The sequence below is a fragment of the Capra hircus genome, chromosome 15 (assembly GCF_001704415.2).
Source record: "Capra hircus breed San Clemente chromosome 15, ASM170441v1, whole genome shotgun sequence".
NCBI lineage: Eukaryota > Metazoa > Chordata > Mammalia > Artiodactyla > Bovidae > Capra > Capra hircus.
Window position 1 is genome coordinate 51,546,395 of NC_030822.1, and position 9,956 is coordinate 51,556,350.

Here is a 9,956-nt window from a genome sequence, read left to right on the forward strand (position 1 = left end):
TTCCTCCCGGTTGTTAACTGATTGTCTTCCCCACTGCACCAAATACCATGTAGGATACATGTCAGGTGTCAGAAAGGGCTCAGTGGGTGCCACAGTGGCCCTGCAGGGATAGGAAGTGTTTAATAAGCACTTCTTCGGGTCCATACAACCACTCACCCCCTGTCGCACCTTCTGCTCCTCTCTCCACCCTTGTCAAGAAGGCAGGAGACTTTCTGTTTCTTCTGGCAGAGGAAAGAGATCAGTAGGTTTTTGGAGGCCTAGTGAACCCAGGGACGTCCCCTCCCCCATCTGCCTCAGGACACTGCCAGGCTGTCCCTTCCTTCCCTTCTCTTTCCTCTCCTTTTCCTTCCCTCCTCCACTTCAGGTTTGGCCCCAAACCTGCGGCCATTGCTTATCTATAACTGCACTTCACCTACCGTCATCCTAGAAAAATGCCTGCACATAGTTTATATACCCCTGTGTGCTTGCAATTTCCATATCTCTATTTGCATACCATTTGCATAGCCATGTGCACTAGGGGTCTGATTCTCTGACCACCATTATCTGGAGCCTGTGTCCCTTTTCTATGTGCAAAGTTACATTTCTTTCTGGGGCTTTACTTTTCCAGAAGCCAGAGGAGCATGTACCTAATGACTTCTAAGGGACTTCCAGCTCTAGCAGCCTAGGATTCTCGGGTCCTGGGGTTGGGAGGGGTGGAACTCCTGGGGATGGAGCCACAGGGGAAGAGATGGGGCCGTATGGGGCCTTACAGGTTCATAGTTGGAAGGACAGCCATGGGTTCCAGACCATGGGAGGGGAGATTGTGTGCGGGAAGGGAGATTGGATGGAGGATGGGAGGGTGGGGGAGAGGTGGCAGACAGGACTTCACCTTCATTCATTTACTCATTCATTAATAAATATTGACTGAGCACTTCCTATATGTCAAGGCAGTTCTCCATGCTGGGCATATGCCTTCTTACTTCATCAGCACACCTTTAGGAGAAGTATACAATTTTTAGTTTCCTTTTATAGATGAGGAAACTGAAGTTCAGGGGGATTAATATAGCTAGTAGATGGGAGAGTTGAAATTTAGACTGGGTCTGCCTGACTCCAAAGCTGGTGCTTTTAATCCTGCTGTCCAACGTCTGAGCCTGTCTCCTCGTCTCTTCTTTTCCTTTCTATGATCATATCACTCGAAGTAGAAGGAACCTAGAAACAATCAAATGAGGGACCTTGAGGGACCTCCCCGAGGTCCCTTGCCCAGGCTTTTCAGGTGGCTCAGTGGTAAAGAATCCACCTGCCAATGCAGGAGACACAGGAGACTCAAATTCAATCCCTGGGTTGGGAAGATCCCTTGGGGAAGGAAATGGCTACCCTCTATTCTCTTGCCTGGGAAATCCCATATACATTCTATAGGGTCGCAAAGAGGTGGACTTAGCTGTGCGACTGGGCACAGACGCACACAGGACTCGCCCAAGGTCACACGGCAAGGATAGGAAGAACAGGGACCCTCTATTCTCTCTGTTCCTTCGTCATGTGTTCTTCCAGGGCCTTTGGAAGTTGGGTAGGGCGAGGGGCAGTGTTGGACGATTGTTGTTCCTTCCCTTTCTGACTTGCTTGATGATCGTTTCCACTAGATGAACTGGAACAGGCGTGCCAAAGACCCCTTTGTCTCTCCCTCCTTTGTGGAGACTGAGTGCTTCTATGGAACACTCAAGAGTCTCCGTGAAATCAGCTCTCCGAGTTCTGGGCAGATGGCAGGTGGTAGGCCCCAACCCCTGGGGCCTAATACTCACTCCAATCCTCTGTTTAGTGTGGCAGAGAAAAAGCTGTGGGGAGAGGAGAGAGATAGGGAATCGCCTAGAGGTTGGAAAGGAACAGAGGAAAGAAAAGGGAAAAGAAGCAAGGACAGGAAATTTCAGTGCCTTTGGACATCAAAAGCACCGCATGCAAATCACATGTAAATTTTATGCAAATCACCACTTCCTCCTCTACCCCCACCCTCTCAACAGCTGGAGGGCTTTTTCAGAAAGCAGCCAAATCTTTGCTCCAAGATCCTGTTGTCCCCAAATTGTTGAGGGATCAACTTGGATCCCTCCTGGGGTCCTTCTGGTCCTCCTGGAGTGACATCTGATCCCTTCGGCTGCACTTCTAGAAGTCACTAGCCCCCCAGCCCCATTTCTACTTGAGCAAGCTGTCAAATTCTTTTGCTTCAAGGACAGAAGGCTCTGGGAGTTAAGTCTACCCTTCCAGACACGTTTCTGGAAGCAAGCTTTCCCCCTGGAGAAGGTGCTCGGCGAGGGAGGTGGGGCCACAGCCCTGTGCCCCACCTCAGCAAAGTGGACTCCTCGGCTGCAGGCCCTCCGGCTCATTCTCACTTCCTGTCATGTCAGCCGGATTGAGTTGTCAGGCCTGGGAGAAGGGTGGAGAAGCCAGGCAGCCTGGAAGGCCACCAAGTAACAAGCCTCATCTCGTTCTTTCTGTCTGCCAGATGGGCTGTAGGGCCCTGAGTGTAGGGGTGTGGGGCGCGGGGTCAGCCCCCTGCCTTGGGGTGACCGCAGGGAATGAGATTCAGCTCAGGTTTCCCACAAGAGCAGACGGAAGGAAGCCAGAGGCCAGGAAGAAGTCCTGGGCCTCTTAAAATCAGACCTAGCGTCCATCTGATGGCACTATTGCCAGGAGGCATATTGGCAGAATGGGACTGGAGGGGGTTAGTGTCAGGGTGACAGAGTGAGAGGTGCTCCGGGAGCCAGAGTAAAGCAGCTTTCCTGGGAAGTGGACAGGAGAGGCCACGGTGGTCAAGACATAGCTGTTCCCTGCCCCTGATATCCGCAGTGCTGAACCCCAACCCCAGTGCTGAGCCCCACCCCCTCACCCCCACCCCCGTCTAGGGGGAGTACACACACACTTGTTGCCCGCTTTGCTCTTGAAGTTCTCAAATAATAGATCATAGTATATGTATTTACAACTCTGATTTCCGATGAATTCTTTTGACCTTGGGGCCAGCACTGGTCCAAGGTCTGGCCACTCTAATCACATCTTCTGCAGAGCCATGCCTCAGCGAGCCCTTGCCTGACTTTCTGCCTCTCTCAGACCACATGAGCCTCCCCGTCCCTCTGCAGACTCAGGGCAATCTAAGCCCAAGGCGCCCTCTTGTGGTGACGGGAGTGTGATCCTGACTCAAGCCCTCACCCCACCAGCTCTTCCAAGACTCTGGAGAGGTCTCCCCAGTGTCTCCTGTGGTGCCCGTCCATGTCTGGGGGAACCACAGGCAAGGGTCGCGGGTCCACGCCTGTTGGAGATACTGAGTGTTAGTTTCAGGCCGCTGTAGGGCCTTCTAGTCCATGCTTCCCATCAAAGGCCAGACTTTACCGTGGAAAGCCCAGTTGGAATCATCCAGTCACTGCCTTGGGGTGTCAGTCCTTTTGCTGGACAGCTCTGCTGGTTAAACTGTCCCACCTCCCACACTGCCCTCTGGAGCTTCTGAGCTCCATGCCACCCACGCACATAGGAGGTCAGAGCCGTTAGTTTACGCATCCATCTAGAGCTGAGAATTGAGTACCCCCTGGAGCTATGCATTAGGCTAGGGGCTGGGAATGGAATAGAGACCAGGGAGTGTCCCTGACCTCAGGAAATTCACGGCCTGATGATGCTTGCAGACCATCCTGGGGCACGTCCCTCATCCTGGGACCTGTGTCTCAGGGAAATAGAGGGGACTATTGGGCCCACAGGTCTTCCCAGGTGGTGCTAGTGGTAAAGAACCACCCCCAGCCAAGACAGGAGATGTAAGAGACATGGGTTAGATCCCTGGGTCAGGAAGATCCCCTGAAGGTGGGCGTGGCAATCCACTCCAGTGTTTTGGCCTGGAGAATCCCATGGACAGAGGAGCCTGGCAGGCTATGGTTCATAGGGTTGCAAAGAGTTGGATGTGACTGAAGCGACTCAGCACACACATGGGGCCCACAGAGGGGCACACCTTACTTGAATCTGAGGGTAGGCATCAAGAAAGTCTTCTCTGAGGCACGGACATCTAAGCAGAAACCCCCAGCAAAGAGAAAGGAGGAGGAATGGAGTGTAAGCCGTCCAAGCAAAAGGAACAGCATATGCCAGGAGGATGCGTGGCACCCCGGAGGAGCCCACAGTACAAGCCGGCTGGATCACAGAGTACAAGAGGTGGAAAACCGCAAGCAAGGGAAGGTGATGATGTCTGCACAGGGAGAACCTTGAATCGGGCCTAGCTTAGGTGGAAATAATCCACTGGTTTCAGGAGCAGGTGACTTCTGCTGATTGCAACACAGCCTAGGCTTGAATGCCACAGCACGGGGTGGGAGCGGAGGAGGAGACTGGCAAGAAGGTTGACTGCGAGGGCACAAGGAGAAATAGGGCAGAGGTGGAGCGGGACTAGGCTTGGGGTGGTTTTGATTTCTCTTTTAAATGGGAAAGAGTTAAAAACCTTCTCAGGGCAGATGGGCAGGAGGCAGGAAAGAGGGAGATGCAAGGGAAAGGGGAGTTCTCCAGAGAGGAAGGGGGAGCCTGGGATTCAGAGCCATGGAGTAGGGGGAGGACAGGCGGGAATCCTGAAAGGCCAGGGTAGAGGCAGCGTGTGGAGAGGCTTCTGCTCCTGGAGTGCAGAAGAAGAGGGGGCTGTGAGTGCAGGGTCCCTTCCCCCCACCCCCTACCCCTGGGAGTCCACACATTCTCCCAGCGGGAGACACAAGGCAGGAGCCAGGACCCAGACGGTGAGACCACCATCTCTAGGCATGCAGACGCCACCCCAGAAAAGCTCTGGGCCCTAAGGTAGCTGGTGATCTGCCGTCTCTCCCTAGCTTCACTGGAAGCCCCCTGAGGTCTGGACTTCCTCCCAAGGATCAAATAGGCCTGTGCCATCCGTGTTACTTTGGCCCTCTTCCCATCCACTGTCCATTTTTTCTGGGTCCCCACCTGGGATAGCTATTGTCGTCAGGATCTCTACAGGAAAACAAACAATCAGCCTGACTCAGAGGTCCTTTGATGAAGGAGTGCTTATTTACAGAGGTGCCCGTGGCCTATGGTCTTTCCAGTAGTCATTTATGGTTGTGAGAGTTGGAACATAAAGAAGGCTGAATGCCAAAGAATTGCTGCCTTCAAACTGTGGTGCTGGAGAAGACTCTTGAGTGTCCCTTGGACAGCAAGGAGATCAAACCAGTCAGTCCTAAAGAAATTCAATCCTGAGTATTCATTGGAAGGACTGATGCTGAAGCTGAAGCTCCAAAACTTTGGCCACCTGATGTGAACAGCTGACTCACTGAAAAAAAAAAAAACCTAATGCTGGGAAAGATTGAGGGCAGAAGGAGAAGAGGGTGACAGAGGATGAGATGGTTGGATGGCATCATTGATTCAGTGGACATGAACTTGGTCAAACCCTGGGGGATAGTGAGGGACAGGGAGGCCTGGCGTACCGCAGTCTATGGGATTACAGAGTTGGATGCAATTTGGCGACTGAACAACGGTGGAGTTAAGGGACACTGAGAAGCTAGGGCTGAAGAGGACCAAGGAGGAATGGTGGTCTAGGAGCCCACGGAGGTCTGGAGCCTTGGAGGGAGAAAGCCAGGGGCCAGAGCTATGGTACCGAGAGAGCCAGGGGCAGGGAATCCAGGTCTCAAATCTCTCATCCCGCCCTCTGACCTCTGCTGCTTCTCCTGGCTGAGCCACAGGTGAGGGAACCTAGGTCAGGCTGATTCAGAGGCTGGAGTCCTGGGACACAAAGCAGGGCAGAGGGAGGTGGAGAATGCAGGGGCCCAGGAACAAACGGAACCAGCGCGGCCAGGCTCCTGTCTATGGTTACTTGTTCATATAGGAGAGTAAACTTGTAGAATACGCTGATGCTTCTCATAGTCAAAATAGCAACACTTGGTGATAATATAAAGTGATAGCAGATGTGGTGGTGAATTTTCTGTGTCAGCTTGGCTAGGCTACCTTGCTAGTTGTTTGGTCTAATATTAGAGTAGGTGTTGCTGTGAAGGTATTTTGTAGAAATGATTAATGTCTAGTGTACAGTCAGTTGCCTTTCAGTAAAGGAGATGATCCTTGATAATGTGGGTGGGCCTCATCCAATCAGTTGAAAGCCTTTAAGAGCAACCACAGGTTTCCTGGAGAAGGAATTCTGCCTCAAGACTCAACATGGAAATTGAGTGAGTTTCCAGCTGCTGACCTGCCCTACAGATTTCAAACTCAAGGCTGCCACATCAACTTTTGCCTAATCTGCCAGCTGCCAGGACTTGACTGGCCAGATCCCCAGTCTCATGAGCTAAAACCAAGTAGTGTGTGTGTGTTTACCCTTGAACAAGATGGGTTTGAAGAGCCTGAGTACAGTTGTCTGGGGATTTTTTCAATGGTGAATACTGTAGGACCGCACGATCCACAGTTGAATGTTAGGATGCAGAGCTGCGGAAACTAAGGAACCATGGGTATGGAGGGCCAACTATAAATCATACTCAGATTTTTAAAAAATATTTATTTATCTATTTATTTGACTGCATCGGGTATTAGTTTCAGCATGCGGGGTCTTTGGTGGCGGCATGCAGGCTTAGATGCCCTGTGGCATGTGGGATCTTACTCCCCGACCAAGGATTGAACCTGTGTTCCCTGCATAGCAAGGTGGATTTGGAACTACTGGACCACCAGTGAAGTCCCCCATACTTAGATTTTTGATTGTGTAAAGGGTCACTCTCCTAGCCCTTGCCTTATTCAAGGCTTAACTGGATATTTGTTGTTGTTCAGGCGCTCAGTCATGTCCGACTCTTTGCAACCCCATGGACTGCAGCACGCCAGGCTTCCCTGTCCATCACCATCTCCAGGAGTTTGCTCAAACTTGTGTCCATTGAGTCAGTGATGCCAACCAATCATCTCATCCTCTGTCATCCCCTTTTCCTCCCACCTTCAGTCTTTCCCAGCAATAGGGTCTTTTCCAATGAGTCAGTTCTTCACATCAGGTAGCCAAAGTACTGGAGCTTCAGCTTCAGCATCAGTCCTTCCAATGAATATTCAGGACTGATTTCCTTTAGGATTGACTGATTTGATTTTCTTGCTGTCCAAGGCACTCTCAAGAGTCCTCTCCAAAACCACAGTTCAAAGGCATCAGTTCTTTGGTGCTCAGACTTTTTTAATGTCCAACTCTCACATCCATACATGACTACTGGAAAAACCATAGCTTTGACTATATGGACCTTTGTTGGCAAAGTGATGTCTCTGCTTTTGAATAGGCTGTCTAGCTGTGTCATAGCTTTTCTTCCAAGGAATAAATGTCTTTTAATTTCATGGGTGCAGTCACCATCCACAGTGATTTTGGAGCCCAAGAAAATAAAGTCTGTCCCTGTTTCCATTATTTCCCCATATATTTGCCATGAAGTGATGGGACCAGATGCCATGATCTTAGTTTTTTGAATGTTGAATTTTAAGCCAACTTTTTCATTCTCCTTCTTCACCTTCATCAAGAGGCTCTTTAGTTCCTCTTTACTTTTTGCCATTAGGATGGTGTCATCTGCATATCTGAGGTTATTGATATTTCTCCCAGTAATCTTGATTCCAGCTTGTGCTTCATCCAGCCCAGGATTTCGCATGATGTACTCTGAATATAAGTTAAATAAGAGAGGTGACAATATACAGCCTTGACGTACTCCTTTCCCTATTTGGAACCAGTCCATTGTTCTGTATCCATAAGTGTTGCTTCTTGACCCACATACAGGTTTCTCAGGAGGCAGGTCAGGTGGTCTGGTATTCCCATCTCTTTAAGAATTTTCCACAGTTTGTTGTGATCCACACAGTCAAAGGCTTTAGTGTAGTCAATGAAACAGAAATAGATGTTTTTCTGGAATTCTCTTGCTTTTTCTATGATCCAATGGATGTTGGCAATTCGATCTCTGGTTCCTCTGCCTTTTCTCAATACAGCTTGTACATCTGAAAGTTCTCAGTTCACATACTGTTGAAGCCTGCTGCTGCTGCTGCTGCTAAGTCGCTTCAGTCGTGTCTGACTCTGTGTGACCCCATAGACGGCAGCCCACCAGGCTCCCCCGTCCCTGGGATTCTCCAGGCAAGAATACTGGAGTGGGTTGCCATTTCCTTCTCCAATGCATGAAAGTGAAAAGTGAAAGTGAAGTCGCTCGGTCGTACCAGACTCTTAGCAACCCCATGGACTGCAGTCTACCAGGCTCCTCCATCCATGGGATTTTCCAGGTGAGAGTACTGGAGTGGGTTGCCATTGCCTTCTCCACTGTTGAAGCCTAGCTTGAAGGATTTTAAGCATTACCTTGCTAGCATGTGAAATGAGTTCAGTTGTGTGTGTGTGTGTATCAACTGTATATATATATGTATATATCAACTGTATGTGTGTTGATATATATACACATATATCACACATATATATCAACTGTATCACATACATATATCAACTGTATATATATGTGTGTGTGTGTATATATGTTTATATATTTACCTATATATGTATATATGTCTGCATGTATACACACATATAATCTGTTCTGATTCTCTGAAGATCCCTGACTGATACAGCCCCAATGTGGGAAAACGGGGCCTTTCACACACTGCTAGTGGTAATGTAGAATAAGCTGGAACAGTGCCATCTGGAGGTGATTGTATAGTATCTACCGAATACCGGCCATAGGAACCAGTCACAGGAAGCAATTCAATCACCCAGCTTCTGTGGTGGCTCAGAGGAAAAAGAATCTCCTTGCAATGCAGGAGACCCGAGTTCGATCCTTAGGTCAAGCAAGTCCCCTGGAGAAGGGTATGTATAGCAACCCATTCCAGTATCCTTGCCTGGAAATTCCATGGACAGGAGAGCCTGGCGGGCTACAGTCCATGGGCTCTGAGAAGAGTGGGACACAACTTAGCAACTCAGTAACAAGAATTCCGGGAGATGGTGATGGACAGGGAGGCCTGGTGTGCTGCGATTCATGGGGTCGCAAAGAGTCGGACACGACTGAGCGACTGAACTGAACTATCTGAACAAGTCAAAGGGCCAGCAGTTTACAGTAGGATGCCCAGCAGCCACTACATGGTGAATGCCAGCGTTTGGGAAGATGCCCTAGAGAGTTAGTGAGCAGATGGAATTGGGGTCTTGGAAGGTGGTGAAGTCATCCAGAGATGGGGCTGGGCATTGCCAGCCTCAAGCTTTGCTTCTGGGGAGCAGTCCCAACCCCAGTTTTGGCCAGATTCCTCTGTGGCTCCACCCACCCTATCCAGATGCCTTGAAGACCCTGGGCAGAGGAAAAGGCTTGGGGAAGAACACCTCCCTTGCTTGTCCTCCGGCAGGACTGAAGCTGGTCCTTGAAAACAGGTACAGAAAGAGGCATGTCCACTTGAAAAGGATATCTCCCCACCCCTCAACCCCTAACTTGACCATGGCCAAGCACACCTGGCTCCCTGCACAACTCTCTGACCAGCACAGTTCAAGCGGCAGCAGCAGACTGTTCTGGGGGTGCTGGGGAGCAGAATAATGGGGCCGCCCGGCAAGCCCCTTTCCCTCTACAATGTCTGTGGGGAAGGCACCTCCCTCTAAGGAACTGTGACCCCTGGAACTTGCCCACCCCTGAAACACTCGTCTCTTCCTCGTGCTCACATGGTCCCCTCTACCTTGACAAATCCTGACCAGCCTGTGGTCTCAACCTCTTCCCATCCCATCCCATCCCAGGAAACCTTCCCTAATCAACTCAGCCACGCACATCCCTCCTCCTTGGAAGTCCTTAGTATCTGGCCCAGCACTTCATATTACAGCCTCTTTATACTAGGAGATACTCTGGAAGTGAAGAGGCCTTTGAGTTCCTTGGCTGGGACTTGCCTGTTGGTCCAGTGTCTATGACTTCACGCTCCCAATGCAAGGGACCCTGGTTTGATCCCTCATCAGGGAACTAGATCCCACGTGCTACAACTAAGAATTCACATGCTGCAACTAAAAAAAAAAAAAAAAAAAAAAATCTTGC